We start from the raw sequence: 23,988 nt of genomic DNA on the forward strand, positions 1-23,988 counted from the left end.
TTCCCATGATTTTTTTAATATTGAGTATTAAAAGTAGGTGATGGATGTGATTTACTAGGAAACTTGTATGCCCTTCAACTTGTTTGATTTAAAAGCCAAAAGTTATATCGATGTGATGTGGATTAGGTCTGAGGCGGTGTTATAAAATTTTGGTTCTTTAAATAAGTAGAAAAAGAGAACTGCTACTAACACAACAATTGTAACTTATAACACACCAATCCTTAGGTAAACAACTGCTTAATTTCAAAAGGGATGATGTATTGTAAGTAAAAATTGGTGTGGCAATAGAATTTCTTGTAGAAAATGATGTAGATATTGAGTGTACTCCTTTACATGCATTACTTGATTTTAATATTTTTCTTTGGGTATTTTTTCTCTAGGGGTCCCTTAGTCTACTTGGTTCGGATTGAGTGGACAATAGTAAAACAGGGCTGCTTGGGCAATTAGAACTCATAATCATCAAATCTTACTCGATATATATATTTTCCAAAGATTTTGACATGTACGTGTTAGATTTTACACATTCAAAATCTTAAACATTACTTTAATAAACTTTGATTTCTCAATATGATCTAATCTATCGCATACCTCAAGTATACTATCCATTCAATCCAAATCAAGTTGACGGTATTTACCTTGTGTCATCATAAAATCGTTGATTCAAAATCGTTGGAGGTGTGCCTTGCAATTCACATATTTCTCGAAGTTATCGGAACCCCAATTGAATTGATTCTTGCATTCTAGACTCACTTTTTCCCTTCTCTCTATATGGAATGGCTAGGGTACTAATAATTGATGGATATCACCAATATTAAAACTTTGTTCTTGTGTGAGTTTTCCACACTTCTCTTCGCTTTCTCTTACTTGTCAATATGGGGTTGTCGATTCTCTTTTATAAATAAAGGTTGAAGGCTAGAGTTATTCTTTTAATAAGATTGTTATCCATCAAAGTCTCTTACTAATCTTAAAAAATATTAACTAATTCCAACGATATTGAAATTCTTCCAATATTTATATCTTTTATATATAGAATCCTTGAGTAATTAAACCATAAAATCTTGAGGCCAATGGACCACACAATATAGAGTTCTAATAGTGTGGGCATTGATCTTTGGGTTGTTTCCTTGTTTTGTAAAAGATATTAACTTAAATCAATTATCTATATATATATATATTTAACTCATGAAAATGATTATATATCTGATTTTTTTTTTTTTTTGGAAGGTATTATATATCTGATTTCATTACTCCTTTTTTGATGTTTAAATGTAAATCTAAATTCAAGTCAAGTGTAGAATGGTAAATTCATAAAATTATCTATAAAACCACTATACATCAAGTAATCATTTAATAAAAGAATAATTGCAATATCAAGTATATCAGTACATGACCATTTAATAAATCTTAAAAATTAATTTTGCAGTAATTTCAATTACAAAATACATAAATGTTTTAGTAATTCTCTCTCTCTCTCTCTCTCTCTCTCTCTTTTGTGGAACTAAAAGATTTTATTCTCTTAGAAAAAATTAAGAGTAAAAGTATGATAGTTCTCTACATTGGTTAATACAAATTGAGTTACATTAGCAAAGGTAAAGAGTTTTTTTTTTTTTTTTTCTATCTTGAGAACGTAGAAAAGGGAATTTATTTAGAAACTTTTCTTAGTGAAATGATATTTTACTTTTTGGTTATTGTTTTAAGGAAAAACTAAGTCTTTTTCTTCTTCTAATTGTTATATTTGTATTTTTTATCCCAACTGTTAGATGGGATCTAAATCTAACAGTTATAATAAGTTCCTCTTTTGGAACATTATAAGTGTAATGTTATGGGCTTTTTTTTTTATAACGATTAGGATTTTCTTTTGGTAGGTTTTGGGAGAGAAAGGGAGGGGAGTGTACTAGACTTTCAAGGCTTGGGATTAAAATCTTGGTGGTCTTTCTTGTATTATTCTCCTTTGATTTCTTAGTGAAAAAGATTGGATTTGTCCATGCATGGACGTAGGCATCATTGTTAAACCATGTAAATCTTTGTGTTCTTTGATTTAATTTCTTTATTTTTTTCGTAATTGTGTTGAACAATGATCAAAGTCGAGAAAGTTAATTCTAAGCCTGATTTATAGATAAATTTATGGTTATTTTCCTAAATTGACATGATGGATGCATGGTTCCTATGAGATGATCTGTGTTTATACTATTTTTTGCTTTAAATGTTTAATGAATGATTTAATTTTTAGTTGATGATTAGTAAAAAATCATCTTTGGTTACTCTAGATTTGATGATTTATACTTAGATTAGATCAAGTTAAATCATATTCAACTACTGCCAGTTAAAGGTTGTTTTCTTGACTTTATATTTCTAAAAATCAATCATGACTTTTTTGATTTCTTGAGTTTTTATTTGGCTTAATTTTTCGATCTAACAACATTAGATTGTTAATTAAATTGAGACAAAAAAGAATAAATACAATTAATTTTGTCTATGGTAATTACTCTTGGTGAATTTGACCGATCCAACTGTTCTTACATTGTGATTTCTATTTTCTTATTTTTATAATTTTTAATTAGTTTAATCTTTACAAATCAATTTTAAATTGATTACTTCTCTAATCTTTTTAAGTTAAATTTTATAATTAACGTTGTCTCTATGGATTGATCCCTTGCTTGCCAAGGTATTATTATTTTGTTCTCTGTTTATTTCATGCGGTAATCTGTAACAAACAAACAAGTATCTCCAAACTCACAACAATAATATCACATGTTTACGAAAGAATTGTAAGTTTTACTAAAGTACATTGGATTTGAATTTTTATTATTTTTATTTTGTTTTTTTTTTCCACATATAGATGGAAAAATTGTGTCTCCCCAATAGCTTTATTTGTGAGGAAATATGGGATGCTAGAAAATTAGTTTCAATAGGAAAACGTGTAATGATGATTAGAAAAAGACTAATGATAAATTCAAATGACAAAACATACATGGTCTGTACGCGGCTGACATGACAAGAGCACAAAAGTGTTGATTTTTTTTCTTGTGAGTCCCAAAGAAAAAGATCTATGGTTATGTGCCCTTGCCATGTCAGTCGTGTACAGACAACGTATGTTTTGCCGCATCGATTTATCATGGCTTTAAAAAAAAAAGATGGATAGCAAGACCGTTAATTAAGAATATTTGACATTGGTTGACTAATACAGTACTCCATCATGTATTATGTATTAGATGAGAGCTTACACAATCATTATAGAAGAAATTCATATCTTAATGAGAGGAAAATATGGTTGAAAACAAAGGCTCCTTTTTGTTTTAGAGTCGTGATTTTCTAACTCCCCCTCTGACATACACTCTCCTAACGTGGCATGTGCATAGAACCATAGATTATTTTTCTTGGGATACACAATTATACATTCCACGTCCGTCAAGAGAGGAGAGGGGGAGTAGGTTATTATTATTCTTTTTTTGTCTTTTTTTAATAGGAAGTTAGCATTCTCGAAGTTAAAAGAAACATGAAGCAAGACAGAGCTCATTTTATGTAGAAAATTAAATGATTAGGGATATAACGTCAACAAACTTTAGTAACGTAACATTGAAGTCTTCTAAATGTTCACTGATCGTGGGAAAAGGTAAGACACATTGTTCACTACAAAATAAAGGCCTAGTTATAGGCAGGCAAGCTAAGTATCAATTTAGACTAATCATACGGGCAATGTAGGTATGGTCATATATAAGTAAGAAATACGTACAAATTTGGCAAAGAAGTAACCTCTCCATGTAGAAAAGTTAACATATTTCAAACTGAATCGTGAGATCATTACTTAGTTGGTAAACAACATATAGTTTATTAATTTTCTGAATGATATTGTATGATTGTAGGGAAAATATTAACTTGAAAAATTGCTTGCCGAGCAAATGATTTCTGACTAATTATATGTTAAAGGTTTTTACTCAAAATGGATTTTATATGGAGAAAGGTGGAAAATTTCTCTTCTTTGGATTGTTCATTGACATAACTAGAAGCAGTGGTCAAAGAATCACCTTCTATTTTAATTTAATTTATTTTTGTTACAAATGTCGAACTACTATACCCATGAGATAGGAAGAGAAGAGGAAACAACTACGGTAGGTCTTATTCTTCGGATCAAATGGAGTTTGAAATTTAAAATGGGTTCTCTTATGAACGGTTGAAATTGCAAGAAAATCTATGACAATTATAGATTTTTTTTTTTTAAAAGTAAACTTGAGCTTTTACACTTGGTTTCATGATAACTAAGATTTTAAAAATATATATATGTTTCTTCCTCACTTGGGATGTTTTGATGGAATGTATTGAGAACCAAACATTCTCGTGGATTTGTTATCAAATTTGAGTTTTTCTTATTTTCTTTTCTAAGGGTTGTTTTTGTTTGTTAAAGTAACATCAATTGAATAATTCAAGATTAGAAGAATAGAACTCCTTTGAAATGTATACAAATTGTCGGGAGAAAACTATCTTTGGGGCTGTTGAAGGTCCAATTTAATATAACAATATTTAAGCAAGATGAGAAATCCTACATGAATAAAAACTAGTTGAATCGTGAAAGTCTATCAAGACAACCTTTTTCCCTCAATGATCGTTCAAATGAGAAAATATACAATCATAATCAAAGATGCATTTTAAAATTTAGACCACACCAATGGTCCTATTGGATTTTGTAATAAAATTGATTTGGCTAATAAACTATCGATTTTTGAAAGTATCATCCTTTTACGAATATGTACGACTAAAGGCAATTTATGACAAATTTATTCATAAAAATAAAGCCGTCCAACCAAACTGAACCAAGGTCGACTATGGTTAGATCTATTTGACAAATGTTCTGTCTAATCATCGAGATCAGACTTTAAAACATTGGCTTGAAGTCAAAGACAAAGAAAAATAATATTGCAAATTGAGAAAAAGCTTATATAGTTTGAAACAAGTTACTAAAGGTATATTCTTTATAAAAGCCAACTCCAGTTCCAGAAGTTGGTTTCTAAAAGAAGCAGAAGCCTATAGCCTGAAAAGTCACAGTTAGCATAAATTTGTTTGTTATAGAAACACATAAGTCAGAAATTGATATTCATTTGACAGTTTTTTATTGTTGGATTCTAATAAAATAACCAAAATACCCTTAATATTGATAATGCACCAAAAATGAACAAAATACCTTAATAAATATATAGTTACACTATATATATATATATATATATATATATATATATATATATATATATATATATATATATATATATATTTAATTATTAAAATAATTATATTTATTTTAAATAAATTTATAAATTTTATAATTCTATCGAAATTTTGGCAACATCTCCTCTTAAAAATGAATATATGAAATTTTCTTAATAAATAAAATACCTACATAATACATAATTCAATATCCACATAAAGATGAAGGGTGTTTTGATAATAAAATAGTAATGATGAATTGCTCTTGGTCTTGGTAGTAAAAATGAAGGGTATTTTGATAGTAATCTCCTTTTGAAAGATGAAGGGTATTTTGATAATCTCATTTTATTTTTTAAGATTATGTTTGGTTGAAAATTTGATTAAAGATGAAGGGTATTTTGATAATTTTCTTTTGTTTTTAAGGTTAAGTTTGGTTGGAAATTTAATTAAAGATAAAGGGTATTTTGGTAATTGAAAAGATAAAAGGTATTTGGATAATTTTTTTTATTATTTAAGGTTAAGTTTGGTTGGAAATTTGATTAAAGATGAAAGGTATTTTGATAATGATGAAGGATATTTTGGTAATCTCCTTTTTTTTAAGGTTAAGTTTAGTTGAAAATTTGATAAAAAATGAAGGGTATTTTGATAAAAATGAAGGGTATTTTGGAAGATGAAAGGCATTTTAATAATCTCATTTCATTTTTTAAGGTTAAATTTAATTAAAGATAGAAGGTATTTTGGTAACTATACTTAAATCGTTTTAAGTTTTTGACTTTTCGCAAAAGTCATTTGAAAAAGTCCCTATTGGACAACTTTTTTTAGGAACTACCTTTGGACTTCAATTGAAATTTACGGAAGTCAAAAAAGCTCAAACGAACATCATTTATCTAATTTTTTTGACTTAAAAGCAAAAAAAATTGACTCCTGAAACTCAAAAAAACAAGGCCTAAGACAACAATAACAAGTTCCTTCATGGTGTTTTATTTCTAACTCAATCAAAGAGCTCCAATTTAAATTTACTAAATTGCCAATCACAATTGGAAAGTAATCTAAACTAAAAGATATTATAAGAGGGCTTATAAAGCATCTAGACTCGCATATAATAAAGATCCATTGAGCCTAATATGTCAAAGTGCCCACTGTTGGAATTAGAGGGTTGAATTAGAAAACCCTTTAATATTCATGTTATTGCAACCATATGGTAAATCAATCTATTAACCATAGGGTATTTAAATCCCATGTTTGCTTTTTTGCTTTTTACTTTATGCTTTATGCTTTTTACTTTATTGTTTTATGTTTAGTTGAATGTTTTGATTTTGCCTTGAGTAATTTTAGTCCCACATCGACTAGGAGAAGAATTGATTTGCAATTCTTAAGTAGTTGTGCTTCTAATAGCTTTAAAGTGGATAGAAGTAGTGGGTGGGCTCACGCGCGCACACGGGGGTCCAAGAGGGAAACCCATGGTTCTAATAGGAATTTGGATCCACCGGTCCGAAAACCTTAATGCGCAGGGGGGGTGCAAATTCTCGGATTTACACCTCACATGGGTGCGCGCAAAGGCCCGTTTTTGCTTTAATTATCAAGGCCGAAGCCTAATTTTATTTTCAATCTAGACGTTTTTAAATTCTGTTTTAAACCAGTGTGGAACCAGTTTGTGACTGTTCTAAACAGTCACTTTCTCTTTTATTTATATCAATTGTTTAATCGATTTAAACTACTTAATTTTTTCTGCTATTTTATATTTTCGAATTATCAGTAATTTATTATTCGTTGTGAGAGCACACAACATCGTCGAGTTCGAAGTTACGTTCCAATTTAGAGTACCCTGTTGGATACGTGGGTTGTTGAATCCTGCAGAACGAACGCTTACAGACTGTGGTACCGTAGCAGGGGCGAATTTCGTTTTAAGACAGTGCTTTGTGCACGCCTCAACCATTTCTTTTTAGGTAATATTTTTCTTTTACATTCAATTTCGAAATTGAGATTTGTTCTAACTTCTTCTCTCTTTTCCATAAGAAATCAGTATTCAAAAATAACAATGCCTACTCACATTATCAATTAGGCCAAAAAATCAAATCCAAGTACATTACACTCAGCCAAACAAATAGCCTAAGCCTGGCCCTTGTGAATAAAATAAAACCACCCAAGTCTTCTGCCCATGGTCAACGGAAAATAAATTCGTGTGATTGATTGCACCCAAGAAAATGTCATAAAGGCTAAAGAGAGTCCATTTTAGTTTTAAGGGTGAGGGTAACAGTGAGAAAATAAACATAGGAGGGGATGAATGGCAAAACAGTTTCCACCTACCACGGAAAATCACTTTGGGCTAAAAAATTGGTTTCTAAGGAAAATACACAATCATACACTCAAAAGTTAAATTTCCCACTCATTTTCTTTTTAAATCATCTTTGATTTAAAAAAGTTTAAACTTCAAAGTATTTTTAAAAGGGTAGATGGAGTACCTCTTGAGTGGAGAAATGCTCAAGAACAAAGCTATTCTCTATGTGACATTAAGTTGAATCAAACTAGATGCGTTCAGGAATCTTGGCAGGTTTAAGTATTAAAAGGTAGCTTGAGCTTATGCTGCACGTAAAGAAGAATTATCTTTATGTTGACATACTTTTGACCATGTTGCCCCACTTCCCTCTTCGTTTAAATTTTTTGCGCGCCCCAAGTTTTTGGGTGATTTAGAAACCCCCACCACCTTTTGGTGAATACTTATGTTTTTAATTTGATGACATGGCATTTTTGACCTTGTTCTTCTTTACTAGAGTAATATAAAATGACATTATAAATGCCCTCATTTTCAACCTGTAATAGAAAAAATCCTTATTTTTTTCCCTAAAATCAGTCATCTCCAAGTTCTCTAACCTTTATTGTAAATTAATTTTAATTTTAATTTCATCTTCAGTCCATTGTTTTGAATATCACCTTAATACCTTGTAGAAAATGATTGAATTTTCAATTAAAAAAAATCTCATAATCTTCTAATTCAAAAATTATATTTATTTTGATATGAAAGTTAAACTAGATTAATATGAAGGTTGAAAATTAGGAAATTTTTTTTATCAAAGAGGTTGAAGATGACTTGTTTAGAAAGAGAAATCAAAGATTTTCAAATTTCAAATTGAAGACGGGGGTAATGAGGTCATTTTGCATGAATATTTTTTAGAAGAGCACGGTCAAGGGGGGCATGTAAGAATTTTGGTGAATATTTGAGATACTTTCTATTTCTAAATTGTTGACATTAACCCTTGACTTGGGTCTTCTTTACTTAATGCCATTTTCTTCAACCTCTAAAAAAAAAAAAATCATCTTCAAGCTTTTCGACTTTACAGTTAACTATAGTTTGCCCCCTACCAATATCATGGCTCCACCCTGTAGACACCCCATTTTTGCACTCGCCTAATTAATCAACTCGTCAACCTGATCACAATGGTTCCCAATGATGAATGTTTATTCCAATGCTTTATTTTGTTACTGGATATGTTTCAGAAATTCGGATGAGGTATCTCGAACTGACAAAACCTAGAAACCACGTTACACTAAGAAAATATGACCCCAGAAACCTAGAAATCATCATTTTTCAGACAAAAAGAAGCTTCACAATAAAAATCACTAAAAAATGACCAAATTACCAAAATACCCCTAACATCAAAACAACCCTAGAGCCTACGTTAGGATTAGAAAAATCCATTAAAACACATAAAACAACAAATCAAAATCAAATAAATTATTTCGCCAATTTTAATAGAATTTAACAAAATTACGAAAATGCCCCTCATAAAGTTCACGATCATTTCACACAAAAAAAAACTTCATAAATGACACAAACTAATATTTCCATTGAATTCCTTATGAAAAATCGATTCTAAAACATCCTAGAACATTAAAAATCGACTTAAAACGTGAAAAGTCCTCTCCGGGGGCAAAACGGTAATTTTACAATTTTCATAATTAAAATTTTCGAAATTAATAAATAAAACATTAAATAATTAAAGTGAAACATTAATGAAATTAATTTAAAAGTTTGAACTAAAAAAATCGATCAATCGGACTCTCATGAAAAATTGTTGAGGGTTCGTGAGATATTTCTTTAAGGACTCCTCCATTTGGGGGTCCAAAGAATTAAAGATATAATAGAGGGGGGTGTTCCAAAAATTTAAAGTCAATTAAGCAAGACTAAAGTCAAGATATTAAAGTCAATCAATTAAGACTAAAGTCAAAATATTAAAAGTCAATCAAATAAGACCAAAAGTCAAAATCCTAATAGAGTTCTAATTAAATAATAGCTCTATTTAATAGAGTTCTAACTAAAATATAACTCTATCTAAAATAATTCTAATTAAAATACAATTCTACCTAAAACAAGTCTAACTAAAATACAACTCTAATTAAAAGAACTCTAATTAAACACTAACTCTATCTAAATCAACCCCTAAAAAAATCTATAAATATGGGTACTCACACCCTATTTTCGTATCAAATCATAAACCCTGGGAGAAGTAGGTCTAAAAGTCCCCCTAGCCTCCCATAAACCCTAGTTTTGGAATCCCAACTCCTTACCTAACATCCCTTCTTCAATTTTAGCCTAAAAAACACCTAGAAGCCCTTCAAAAACACTCCAAAACCCATAAACAAATCCAAAGAATTCAGATCTAAGAAAGAGATACTTCAACTTGGAGATCAGAAATCAGATCCGGTGACAGAACGAAGCGAGGAATACTGTACAAGAAGTTGTTTTATCAGATCTGAAAAAAAAAAAAAAAAAAAACCATTGCGTTCGGAAAAGGTAAGTATTTTTTATTTTTTTATTGATTAGGTCTTTTTAGCAATGTAATTTATTTGGGAAATTAGTAGAGACGGCTTTGGCCGGGCGGGGTTGGTGCCTAACACCTTCCAACCCCGTAATGTGATCCCCGAATTCAATTTTTTCTCTGTTCTAGATTAGTTTTTTATCCGTTTAGAGTCAGTATTCGGTTCCTAGACCGTAATAACTAGGTGGCAACTCCTAAACCTCAAGGGTCAAAAGTGGATCCGCGCACCCCGCGGATCGAGGGCGCTTTCACACCCCTCTTATAATGTAAGCCTCTCCCACTTGACTATAATCAGGGGCGGAACTAGTAAGGAGCTGGTAGGGGGAATTGCCCCCACATAACTTTGAAACACCCCTATATTTTCAACTAATTACATGTCTCATTTGTCCCCACTCCTCAACTCCCTCCTCATTTGCCCCCACACCCTCACCTCCCTCCATTCAAGTTCTTCAACTATACAACTAATCATAGTTTGCCCCCACTATAAGAAAATCCTGGCTCCGCCCCTGACTATGGTCCTCAATGCCATTAGGTTTTTGATGGTATATCTCAAAGCATAAGTATATTCTTTCAAAGACAATATAATCAATCGTTGGAACTAGCAAAGTTGACTTTATTCAATACCTTAATTTAAAAAATAAAAGTTACATAGATATTTACAACTAGAAATTTGGACCGCTCTTTCAGTTTTTCAATTTTTTTGTTCTCTCTAAATCTCTAGAATTGCGGAAAACCAAAAACAATAAGCTTCTTTCCTTTCTACATAAACTCAACAATAACAGTAGCAACAAAGCCATATCCCAGAGATAGATTTGGGGTCAGCTAAACGAGTCATGTTCCTTTGTGTATAGCACAAGTCTAAAAGAAAAACTCAAGGATCTTAAAATTTCCCTAATATAAAAGACATTATATAGAAAGTCAAGGACCATAAATTTACCCTATTAAGAACAAATTTTATAGTTTAAATAACAAAATAGCTCAATTGCAAATGAAGATTTTGTTTTTCTTGTTATTTGTTAGAAAATGAAGATTTGGAATTGGAAACAGGTGTAGAAATTCATCCAAAAACTTTTATCATTACTCATTGCACAAAATGAGAATTTTTAAACTAACCCAAGGGGTTGGTTCAATGGCAATTTTGGACTTATAAGCAGTTAATGCCCATAGGTCGTGAGTTCAATGCCCAATATGAGCATTAATTCCTTAGGGGCCACCCACAAGGGTGCACCCTCACTTACGTGGTGCATGTAATGTGCAGGCATCACATGTGCCCCGGGACTAGTCCTTAGACAAGACCATGGTCTATGGATTGGGCAAAGCCTATATACAGGCTTGGCCCGCTGTCTACAAGGATAACTAGTTATCAAAAAAAAAAGAAAGAAGAATTTGTAAACTCTATTTCATATGATTAATTCAAATAATAAAGGTCATTAATGGCAGAAATGCAAAAATAAATAAATGATTCTTACCGAAAATAAGCAAGGACTGAGAATCTGCTTGATTCTATACAATCAAGTGAAAAATTCCTAATTGATGAATTTGAGAGAAGACCTTGATTTGATTGAAAGAATGTAATTTCTCTTTATTTGATTGAACAATGTAGATTCTCCGAATTCTTTTCTCTAAAAGTTAAAAAATAACAATCTTAGATTTTCAGGATGTAATCCTAATATTGCTAATGTCATAAAGCTGTATAACTAAAATTCCCTTTTAAATTTTTTTTGGAACAATCCATATCCCTTTTCTTTCCAAAAGATAGAATCACTGGTTCTATCCAAGTTCAATTCATTCCTAGGGGAATCTTTCCTTCAAATAATAATTTTTATTTCTTAATAATTCTTACCCTCGGTACGTCTTTTGCTTAAAAAGCAATTCGAGTCCTACAACTCTACAACTCTTCAACAAGAATCGAATATAACAGAAAATCCTATCTAAAAAGAAATAACCCTTCTCCAAGATCTTTAATGCTTTCCAATGGAAAAGACCGGTATCCAAAATGGGTGGTAGGACATGAAAGACCGGGTGCCAACGACAAGTGGCGTAGAGCTCCAACTTGTAGGCAACTAATTCAATGCGTGCAATCTGCAATCACTACTAGAAAAAAGGAAAAAAAAAAAAAAAAAAAAAACTTTAGACGTCACTTTTTATAAATAAACATAAAATTTTAAATCTAATTACATTTTCTGCAAGTAAAGGCCGCAACAAAGTGTGGAACTTTAGACATCAGTTTATGTTTGATCTTTAAACATCGTTTTAGGTAAAATCGACGTCTAAAAATTGTCTTTTAGAAGCACTTTTCACCCAAAGAATATACATCACGTTTTTCTTATAGACATCATTAAAAAAGTGATGTCTAAAGTCTTTTTTTCCTGTAGTGAATAACTCAAAACTCCCCATACAAACGTGGTGCCAATTTGTTGGAGACTCTTGGAACAACTGAAACATGTCTGTAGGATTGGAGTAGTAAAAAAACCATATCACCAACTTCGAAAACTCGCTCCGTTCGGTGTCAATCTGCATAATGCTTCATGTGCGCTTGGCCCCCTTACAAGTGCGCCTAAAGCAATTGTAAATTGTATGACCCAGAGAGCGGTCTTTCATGGTTACCTTATTGAGGGCTCGATAATGTATGCATGTGCTTCATGATCCATCCTTCTTGCATACAAGTAAAACTGGATAAATGGCGGTGGGTTGCTGTGGTAGTCCTCCCCGAGATTAGTCGTGGTGCGCGCAAGCTGGCCTGGACACTCGGTTGGCAACAAAAAAAAAAAGTAAAACTGGATAAGAATAATGACTCATACTAACCCGTACAATGTTGATTTCAAGCATCTACCGAACCAACCGTTCAATTTCATTCTTCTAAAAATACAGGCAGTTGTGCAGTCGAACATTGGTTGGTAAACTCCCTGGTACAAGGGGGATCCAGTGGTCATGTTCACGTTGCGGAGGAAGTCCCATGGGTTCAGTAAACACATAAGAAAATTTGTTAAGTAAATCTTCAATGGAGGGTGGTAATGAGGACATATCTAGTGATCTTAAAGAAGCCAACAACTGCATCACGAAACCTTGACGAGCTCGTGAGACCTCTTTCTTAGGATTTCTGTTATTTATTTCTTTTTAGATAGGATGCCTTATTTTATGTTATTTATATATTTCTGTTTAGATACGATTCTTGTTGAAAAGTTGTAGGACTCTTTTAAGCAAAGAATGTATGGACGGTTGGGATTATTGAGAAATAAAAATTATTATTTGGAGGAACGATTCCCCTTCGAGAGAATTGAACTTGGATATAATCAGTGATTTTATCAGATGGTATCAAAGCTATGGTGGCTGCCAAGGAGGTCAGCGATTGTGTTGAATTCATTCTTCCTCGACTTCAATGGATTAACAAGTTGGGCGAGGAAATTCATGAACTCCGAGAGGCAATCTGATTGTTGCAAGCATTGATGGATGGGCGCGCTTCTTCCTCTCATTCAACTGCGCCACCACCTCAAGATCAACCTACAGAGAAATTTTCAAAGGTAGCAGCCCATGGTGGGTCAGCTATACAAGGACGTTCTCTTTGGATTGACTTTCCGAAGTTTGAGGGAGAGAATCCAAAAGGATCGGTCTTTCGGGCTGAGCAATATCAGTAGTTGAATGGCCTCACCAATGCTCAGATGGTTTCCTTGGCCTCAGTTCATCTCACAGGTGATGCCATCTCTTGGTATCATTGGATGAACCGATCCGTTAGACTCATGAGTTGGCCACAATTCACGCATGCTATTGTAACACGTTTTGGTTCACGTGAATATGTCAATCCAGGAGGGTCTCTTTCCAAGCTTCAACAAACCAACACAATTCATGAATTTCAAACACAGTTCGAATGCTTGGCAATTCGTATGACAGGTCTTCCTGAAGATCATCTGATCAGTTATTTTATCTCAAGTCTTAGGGATGACATACGCGTGGGGGTTCGGATATTTCGACCTATGTCCTTAATCGAAGCATTTGATTTGGCCCTCTATTAGAAGGACTCACTTCTAGTTTTGCAAGACTACACTGCTCTTCATCCTCCATCTAAACCTGTATTACAACGGCCTTCACAACCATTTACCCCACCTTCAAACGGATTGCCACAAATTCGACGGTTCTCTCTTGTTGAGCAAAAAGAGAGGCGAGAAAGGGGTTGGCTAATTTATAGTTCATCAACCTTAATATGTTAATAACAAATCTTGATTCACTATTTTACCATTTTACCATTTTTCTCACAGTTTACCTAAACTTATCAAGAACATAGTATGAATTTGCTATTATAAAATGTGGTTGTTGTGAACTTGGAGGAAATTGGATTAAAGTTCTTTAATGGACGTAAATTATTGAGTTAATTAAAAAAACAAGTCAACTCGGCCTGGTCATCCCTTGCTATTTTTGCCTCTCATTTAATTTGACTCCAGTTATTTTAGTGCTCTGTCGCACGAACTTGAGTCATGTAACTCAATCAGTTGTCACAAACCGCTCGAGTTTGACTTATGCTATTTGCTATTTGTCAAACCCTGATCCTCTTGATTTATCTTTGGTCCACGTGGACTGATCTTATGGGTTGAATTTCCTATGTACGCATATTGTCCCAACTTTGCCAGGATTGGCTTCCAATAATTGGGAAAGTAGTTTGGGAATCTTCTTGTTGTAGTATTATGCTTGAGTTATTCAACTTCTACGCCGAAAATTTGAAGCTTGAAAGGCAAACGGATTGCCACAAATTCGACGGTTCTCTTATGTGATTTAATTGGTAGTTAGATTTGCATAATTGGGCAGTCTTCTGGAAAGTTATGGCATAATTGGTAGTTAGATTTGCATAATGTTTCTAGATTTATTGCTTTGTAGACTAGAATTTGGATTGGTAATTAGAAAAATAGTTAGTATTATGAAAGTTGAAGACGAGGGGCATTTGGGTCTTTTCATGTTGTTAATTGGGGTCTAGGTCATCAATTTCAAAATATAGGAGTTTCTCCAATATTCAGCAACATGTGAGGGGGGTAGGTGTAAAATAAATTATTTTTTTTTAAAAATACCCTATAGCGACGGTTACTGACCGTCGCTATATCCTCATTTTACTGTAACAGCAGTCGTTTTTTCCGACTGTCTAAGACAGTCGTTTTTTCCGACTGTTTTAGGCTGTTGCAGTTAAAAAACCACTCCTTTTAAAACGACTTCATTTACGACTGTAGGGGCAGTCGGGTTTTTAAAAAACGACTATCTTGGACAGTCGTTTTTGACGAATTATGACGTAGTGTGGGTTTTAATTGTGATGAGCTATTCAATCTCGGACATCGATGGAAACGACCACAAATGCTTCTCTTAGAAGGTGAGTAGTTTTTAGACGAAGAAAATCATGAGTCAGAAAAATCAGTACAACATTCGGATCCTGAAATTTGTTATTCATAAAACCACCCGTATCGGAAACTATGAGCATCACCGGATATTTAAAAAACTGAGTCGTCACTATTTTAGTGGATTCAAGGTTGACTCATAACTTCATTGATCCTTCCCCTGCAAAACATTGTGGCTACCCAATGCAGGAGACTGGTTCTTTTTGGGTTATTATTGCTAATGGTGGATTTTTACAATGTCGTGGTAAACATTCCAATGATCTGTTGAATCAACAAGAGTATTTATTCTCTGCAGATTATTTCCTTTTACCTATTAGTGACTGCAATATTGTCTTGTGAGATCAATGGCTCCCATCTTTAGGAGAAATTACGTGGGACTTTGTTAAATTAACGATGCAATTTAGTATTGAAGGAAAGAGATATGTGCTGATGGGTAATGGTTCATCTATAACAACTATTATCGATCACATTGGGGAATATAGAGAGGTCTCACAAGCTCATCAAGGTTTCATGGTGCACTTGTTGGCTTCTTTAAGATCATTACCGATCATTCCAGTTTAAAATATTTTTTGAAGCAGCCGGTGTCTTCTCTTGAACAACAAAAATGGGTTATGAAATTGCTCGATTATGATTACTAAATTATTTATCGAAAGGGAGCTGAAAATACTGTTGCAGATGCACTTTCTAGATAAGAGAATGAAGGACACATGTTGGTTATTTCTTCTCTGATCTTTGCTTTTATTGATGACATTTGTAATGAATGTCATTATGATTCGAAATTATCTTCAATAATTTCTAAATTCCAGCTAGTTACGCGGACGGATCTTCACTACTCTTATGATGATGGTGTGTTGCAATATCATGGTCTGATTGTTGTCCCAATGTAGACATCCCATTTTTGCACTTGCCTGATAAACCAACACTCAAAAATTTAAAAAAAAAACATTCAAATCTAGAAGAAAAAAGTCTCATCTTGAAGTTTAGGAGTAGATGCAGAAGTGAATACAAATTGAGAAGATTCGCACAGGGAACGCTCACCGCTAGTTTATGAGGGAATCGATCGTGGCAATCACTCAGGTAAAAAATGTAATTTTTCTTATCTTTATTCTAGATTTAAGTTATTTTTGCAATGTAAATCTTTGAGAAATTAGTGTTTAACACCTTCAAATCCCGTAACCTAATCTCCGTACCCATAATCTCTTCGTAATTTTGTGTTTCTTATCTATTTAGAATTATCTTTGATTCCTAAACCATAAAACTAGGCGACAACTCCTAAAAAATTAGATCCACACCCACAAATCGAGACGCTTTCACCCACATACATCTTCTTAGTGCTCAAAAATCTTATTGGAGCTCCACTCTTCTCTAATTGACGGTCATTCCAGTTACTTGCGGACATATAATAATCTTTATTTCTCAATAATCCTTACCATCCATACACTATGTGCTTAAAAAGCACCTGAGAGTCCTACAACTTTTCAACAAGAATCGTATCTAACAGAAATAGATAAGTCCTACCTAAACAGAAATAGATAAATAATATAAAATAAGGCATCCTGTCTAAATAGAAATGCTAATAATTAGGGATCCTAACACATATGACTAGGACTATAGCTTGACTACTATAGTCTATTAAGAGTTTTTCAAAAGAAAAATGCTTGAGTGACTGCCTATGACACTGCATTCAACACTATGCCGACATGGACATGTGCTCAAAACCATAGATGTTTTTCCTCGAAATACAACTAAAAAGAAACTACGGTTCTAAGTACACCTCCACAGTCAGCACAGTGTCATAGTGTCTTCCCCGGACACTTTGGCATTGTTCATAATCAAAGGTGCTTAAGTGACTTCCTACAACACTGCGCAAAAGAAAACCCAAAAATATACATGTGATTTAGATACCCTCCATGTTTTGGTTAATATTTGGGATTCCCTCTAGTTCTCCAACTGATAATATGAACCTCTTGACCTCTATCTTCTCCTCTAATAGGGTCCCTGAAAATGAACCAAATGCCCTAACCGAGTCATCTTCAACTTCTATAAAATATTATTTTAAATCTATTCCATCATTCATTTTCATTCTAGTCTTAAACCTTTGTAGAAAATCTTATATTTTGTATCTAAAATTTCATCATTATCTACTCTTGAAATTAAGATTTTATCTTGATTTTTTTTCTCGAAGTCGATCATCTTCAAGTTCTTCAACCCCTATGATAAATTATTTTCAATTTTATCTCCAATCCAACATTTTTAACCTTGCCTTAATCTTTTGTAGAAAATATAATTAGATTTTTTTAATTAAAATTCCATCATTTTTTTACTTTCTCAAAAATTATATCTTCACTTAAAGTTAAGGTTTGAAGGTAGACGTCGATAGAATCTTATAAAAGTTGAATATATGGGTAAAATTTTTCAAACGACTTCAAAAATTACTTGTTTGAATAAGAAAAATCAAAGGTTTTTAGCTAGAACTTGAATACTTTTGCATTTGGCTCATGGCCAATTAGAAGCCTATTAGTCCAGGAACTAAGGAAAAAAAAGTATCTCAAATATTCACTAAACAGACAGGGGTGTGTCTAAATCACCCAAAATTTAATTGAGTGGATTTCACGGTAGGAACCATATATATATGTGGATTGTGGGACTAGTGATGATGATGACAATGGGATGAGTAAGAAAGTAAAGATGCTATGGATTGGTTGGAATGTGGGGAGGAATTAAGAAAAGAGGTGAGGAAGACAACAGTATTTGATTTCGGGCATAATATATGTTGAGGGGTCCTTCATCCGACAACTGCACTAGTGATATGTTAATTCCATCTTTAAGAAAGCTATTGAAGGTTCTCTCTCTCCTCTTAGCCGTACGTGGTCTTCACGCCATTTCCATGGGAGTTGTGTGGGCATCAAGTTTCCTTTTCTTTCTTAAAAAAACAAAAACAAAACACTACAACAAGAATTAAAGTCATTCTCATATATATGATTGGTGATTATAATTTTTCTAGCATTTAATTTTGAGATTTGGAACCCATGCGTGGTTAGGCTAATCATCATTCACATTTGACAAGCAAGCAAGATGTGTAGCTGGGTAGCAACCCAATTTCGGCATATTTGTGGTAAAATTAAAGATTGCATGTGTTGCCTTTGCAAAAAGAAGAAGATTGATGACCCACCCAAGAGTCCAAAAAAGCCTTTGGATCCCCCCAAGAACGAAGCTCAACAACCGATTACATCAAAGCCAGCTGAGCTGATTTCACAATTAGAATCCAACTCCAGTCGTCAACAATCCATAAATCCACCGTATTCCCCGGAGACTAAACAACCGATTCAAGCACCGAACGAGAGTGAAACCGAGCTACAGAGTCCCCAAGAGAAAAAGCCACAGGATTCCCCAAAGACCACCACCACCACCACCCCTCTGGAACCTGCACGACCAATTGAGAACAATATAAGTTGTCATACAACCAATTTGTGTTCCGAAGAATCAGTTTCTAATAAAGAGCCTTCATATAACCTGATGAATAGCACCACCTGGGAAAGTACTGAACAAACAATTGAGACTAACAACAATTTGCCTGCAACCCAGCCGCCTTCACAAGAATCAAAAAAGCCATTGAATTCTACAAAAAAGAAGAACAACACTGCCCATGAAACTGAACAACCAAGTGATCAGGCATATAGAAGATCTCATGTGCAAAGAGATCCCAATTCTACATTGCCGAAAGAGTAAGAATCTCCGGAACCACTGAAGAACAATATTCAACAGCAAATGAATCAAAATGCAGAAAATTCTTCTAGACAACTGAGAGGCCTTTGTAACAGTTGGAACTCCCTCAAATGCAAGGTTTATCGGTAAGGTGTGAGCAAAAGGTAATTAAGGTTGCTAGCTCCCTCAAATATTGTAAGATATTTGTTATATTCTTTTCTTTGATGAATTACCATTCCGGCTCAATGTTCATTTGAATTACCAAAACGTGAACCATAACAAATTTGTAGGTTTGAAAGTGACTATCTCGCAGGTTTCGCTATTTTTAGCGAGTTTCCAAGGCTTTAGCCTCTTTTTAATAAATTGGGTGGGGAGCCCCTACTTATCGATCAAAATAAAAAATCCTAGGAAATAGTCACTTTAAAACCTAAAAACACTTACAAATCCTAAAAAAACACCAACACCCAAAAATCCAAAAAAACATTCAGATCTAGAAGAAAATAGTCTCATCTCGAAGTTCGGGAGTAGATCTAGAAGTGAATACAAATCAAGAAAATTTGCAAGAGGAACGCTTATCACCAGTTTTTTAGGGAACCGATTGTGGCAATCACCTAAGTAAAAAAGATAATTTTTCTTATCTTTATTTATAAATTTAAGTCGTTTTTGCAATATACATATTTGAGAATAATAGAGATCGGCTTTCGCCGGACGAGATTAATACCCAACACATTCCAATCTTGTAACTTAATCCCCGTACCTATAACTTCTTCGTAGTTTTGTATTTTTTATCTACTTAGAGTCATCTTTGGTTCTTAGACCATAAAACTAGGTGGCGACTCCCAAAAAATTGGATCCTCACCCGTGGATCGAAGCGCTTTCACTCACATACATCTTCTTGGTCCTCAAAAATCTTGTTGGAGTTCCATTTTTCTCTAATTGGTGGTCATTCCAGTAACTTGCGGACTTACAAACACGTGTGCCGCAATTTTTATTGGAAAGGTCTCAAACGCACCACTAAAATATTCGTTGCAGAATGTGACACATGTCAACATAATAAGCTCGAAATGTTATCTCCTCCAGGACTTCTTTAACCCTTACCAATTCTGGATGAGGTATGGACTGATATATTTATGGATTTTATTGATGGATTGTCTCATTCCTTTTGCAAGACATCTATTATGGTTTTCGTGGACCTATTCTCAAAATTTGTTCATTTTAGAGTTCTTTCCCATCCTTATTCGGCATTAAGTGGGGCTGAAATTTTTGTCTGTGACATTGCACATCTGTACGGTATGTCGCACTCCATTATGAATGATTAGGACCCAATTTTCATTAGCCAATTTTGGGAGGATTACTTTGAATTGCAAGGGACCTTCTTGTGTCAAAGTTCAACTTGCCACGCACAAACGGATGGTCAAACAGAGGTGGTTAATCGTTCTTTGGAGGCTTACCTTTGATTTTTTGCATGTGCACAACCTTTTCAATGGATCAAGTGGCTTCCATGGGCTAAATGGTGGTACAATACTTCCTATCACTCATCCATTAAAATGTCTCCGTTCCAGCCTTGCACAGTTGACCCCCACCACGGGTAGAAACATATCTTCTAGGTTCCACTAGTGTGCATTCAGGGGACTTAACCTTACGAGACCGTGATAGAATTTTACGATTTCTTAAGGCGCACTTGCAAGATGCCCAAGCCTGCATGAAATACCATGCAGATCGACACCGAATGGAATGAGTTTTTGAAGTTGGTGATATGATTTGTTTACAACTCCAGAATTACAGACAGATTTTGGTTATTTTCGAGTTATTGTTCGCATTGGATCAGTTGCCTACACAAGTTGGAGCTGCCCCCACCCCCCCTCCCCCCCAACTTCAAGATGATGGGTTTTGGAAGAGATCCATAAACATCATTTCTGTAACATGTAAAATTTTTCCGAATTTTCTTTTTTTTAAGAAACTTTCCCGAACTGATTTGAATTATCTGAACCCACAGAATAATTGATTAATCCGAACAACAGTCTCATTCATCAATACTAAAAACACTAATACAATGAAAAATACACTCAATAAACATGATTCGTGAGGAACTATGGTAAAAGCTTTACAAGTTCCCGAAAAATTTCAACTAGCAATGGGTTTACAAATTACCTCGATGTCTGTCCTGAACTGTCTTTCGCCTTCGTGTGATCTGAAGAATTTGGTCACCCGTGGAAAATGAAATCTAGATGAACCACTTACTACATCCTCTTCTGGAAAATGATTGATGATTTTCTAATTGGTTTCCTATCATCCTAATTCAAACAATATCTCCTCTCGTTCATTGTCGTTGTCGATAAAATATATTTTCTTTTTAATGTTCTTAAAATTTTGTGATCTAGTTCACTGTGACATCCTTTCATCCTTTTAGATGCCATATGGAGATGTGGTCACATAATTTTTCTACTTATGGAAAGTGTTTTTCTTTAACAAACAACTTAAGTAAAATTTTACACGTCTTACATTTTCGGTAGGTTATCTCATAATTTATTGTTATTTAACAGTTCAACGGTCTCTAAGACGAAGAAAATATTGCAATAAGTTTGCAAGCTAGACCCAAAGAGAAAATTTCATGGAGTTGGAATCAATGATGATGTAACTGTGGGGTCGATGATGACGATAATATGGTATGGCTGTTGAACCATTGAATCATCAAGAACAAAGGAATAACACCAATCTTCGCTGTCCTTTCATGCAAAAAGTCAGGCCACATGCCTAATATAGTACTCCTAATTTAATATTCTTAGTATGATAAAAAGGAATAAGGTTCTCTCTTAGCCTTAGTTTCCACGCCATTTCCATGGATTTGGGTAAGGCAGTAAGCTCTGATTCGCGCACCACAAACAACATCTTCATGATTATTGTAATATGAAGTTAAGTTGATTTAACATAAAAAAATCAAAAGGTGTTGATTTATAGCGTTTTAATCTTTGGATTGGAACCAACCCATGGTCATTAGGCTCATCATTAGTGTTTACATAAAACCAAACTGTTTTTAGCTAATTTTATTAGAAATATATTGAATAAATAAATAAATATAATTTAAAAAAAAAAAAACAGATGCAAAAAATATCCCTACATAGTAGTTAAAATAAAATTAATAATAAGTAATACTCTATATAATAATTAGGATATGATTTTTATTTTATTAAGATTCTAAAAGATTTGACTGAATATATAATTGATTTACTTTCTAATCTAATTTTTAAGAAATGAGCTTATAAATAAGGGTTTAAGAATTTAAATTAAAGGAAGAACAAGTATCTATGAGTTATCCTAACCTCTCCAAAAATATTTTATTATTTCTCTCTTTTTTTTATGTTTTAATTTGCATGTCCATAACATTAGTAAACCTAAAAATTATGTGCCACTAGGCAAGTAAACAAGAGCTAGAGTTTGGTAGCAACCAAGCTCCCCAAGTACAGGATCTGATTTCGTTAGTGTCATGGATTTTCATTTTAAGTATAAATACGTGTTTGAGCTAAAAACTTAAACCACCCCAAGAGAGAAGGGAAGACATGTGTATCCCCAGAAAGAAAGAAGTGATGACGAAAGAGATTGTAAGGGAAACTCGTCATAGACCACACCCCCCGCCCATTGGGAAGTTAAATCCCCTACCACCAATAAAGGAGGACAACACTCAGAATGTAGAACATCCCAACGATCACAAGTCTAAGAAGACCAAAGAGGACAACAGTCATGGAGTTGGATCTTTCCCTTTGAATTCAAATTATGAAGATGAAACTAAGCATGGTGGAATTGAGTCGCCTCTTTCGCCCACTGTGCCTACAAAGAAGTTGTCTCCAGAGTCATCCAAGTACGACTCTCATGGTGAAAGAAAGCATGGTGGAACTGATGAGTTGCTTCCACTTTCATCTGAGAAGCCAAAGAAGTCTTCGGAGTCATCGAAGAGCAATACTAATGTATCGCAAGATAGCAAGATCATGTCACCTAAGAAAACGAAAGAGGACGGAACTCTAACTCTTGGTAGTCGACCTTTACCTTCAAGTTCAATCTATGAATATGAAAGAAAGCATGGCCATGGTGGAACTGAATTGCCTACGTCATCGCCTGAGAAGTCAAAGAAGAAATCTTCGGAGCCATCAAAGAGAAACACTCAGGTAGCTACACCTTCTTATTCAACATCAAATGAATGGAATGATAATAGGACCATGTCGCCTAAGAAGATCGAGGAGGATGGCACTAATGGTGTTCGACCTTTCCATTCAAGTTCAATTTATGAACATGAAAGAAAGCATGGTGGAGCTGAGTTGCAACCACTTTCGCCTGAGAAGCCTAAGAAAAAGTCTCTACAGTCATTGAACAACAACAATCAGGTACCTACACATTTGTATTCGGCATCAAATGAATCAAGAGATAGAAATTCTTGTAGAACTGAGCAGCCTTCGGAAGAATTCACCTTCTGCACTCCAAATAATAGTAGGAGTCCTAATAGACAAGAACAAAAGGCATCAAAAGACAGCGAGAAGAAAGATGATGCAAACTTCTCTTGGACAAGCTCACCAAAGTACGATAATCCTAGGGAGCCAGAGCGCCACTCTGACAAGATGACCTTTCGCTTGCATCCCCCAAAGTAGTTCAGATAGTGAAGGAAGTACAAGCTACCCCCCCCCCCCCCTTCTCTCTCTCTCTCTCTCTCTCTCTCTCTCTTCCCTTCTATTCCTCACTTGCTGTTGCTGTTGCTGTTACTATGATGTTAGTTTCCGAAAGATTGTATAGTTTTTTTAGCTGGGTTTTGGGTGCCAGCTTTCTGGGTTAATTACATTTGTTTTCCTTATCTTCAAGTACTCTGTTTACAGATGGATAGATTTTGTTTCAAATAAAATCTTATAGTTATT

Source organism: Akebia trifoliata, chromosome 2 (genome assembly GCF_017979445.1).
Source record: "Akebia trifoliata isolate Shusen 1 chromosome 2, ASM1797944v1, whole genome shotgun sequence".
Lineage (NCBI taxonomy): Eukaryota > Viridiplantae > Streptophyta > Magnoliopsida > Ranunculales > Lardizabalaceae > Akebia > Akebia trifoliata.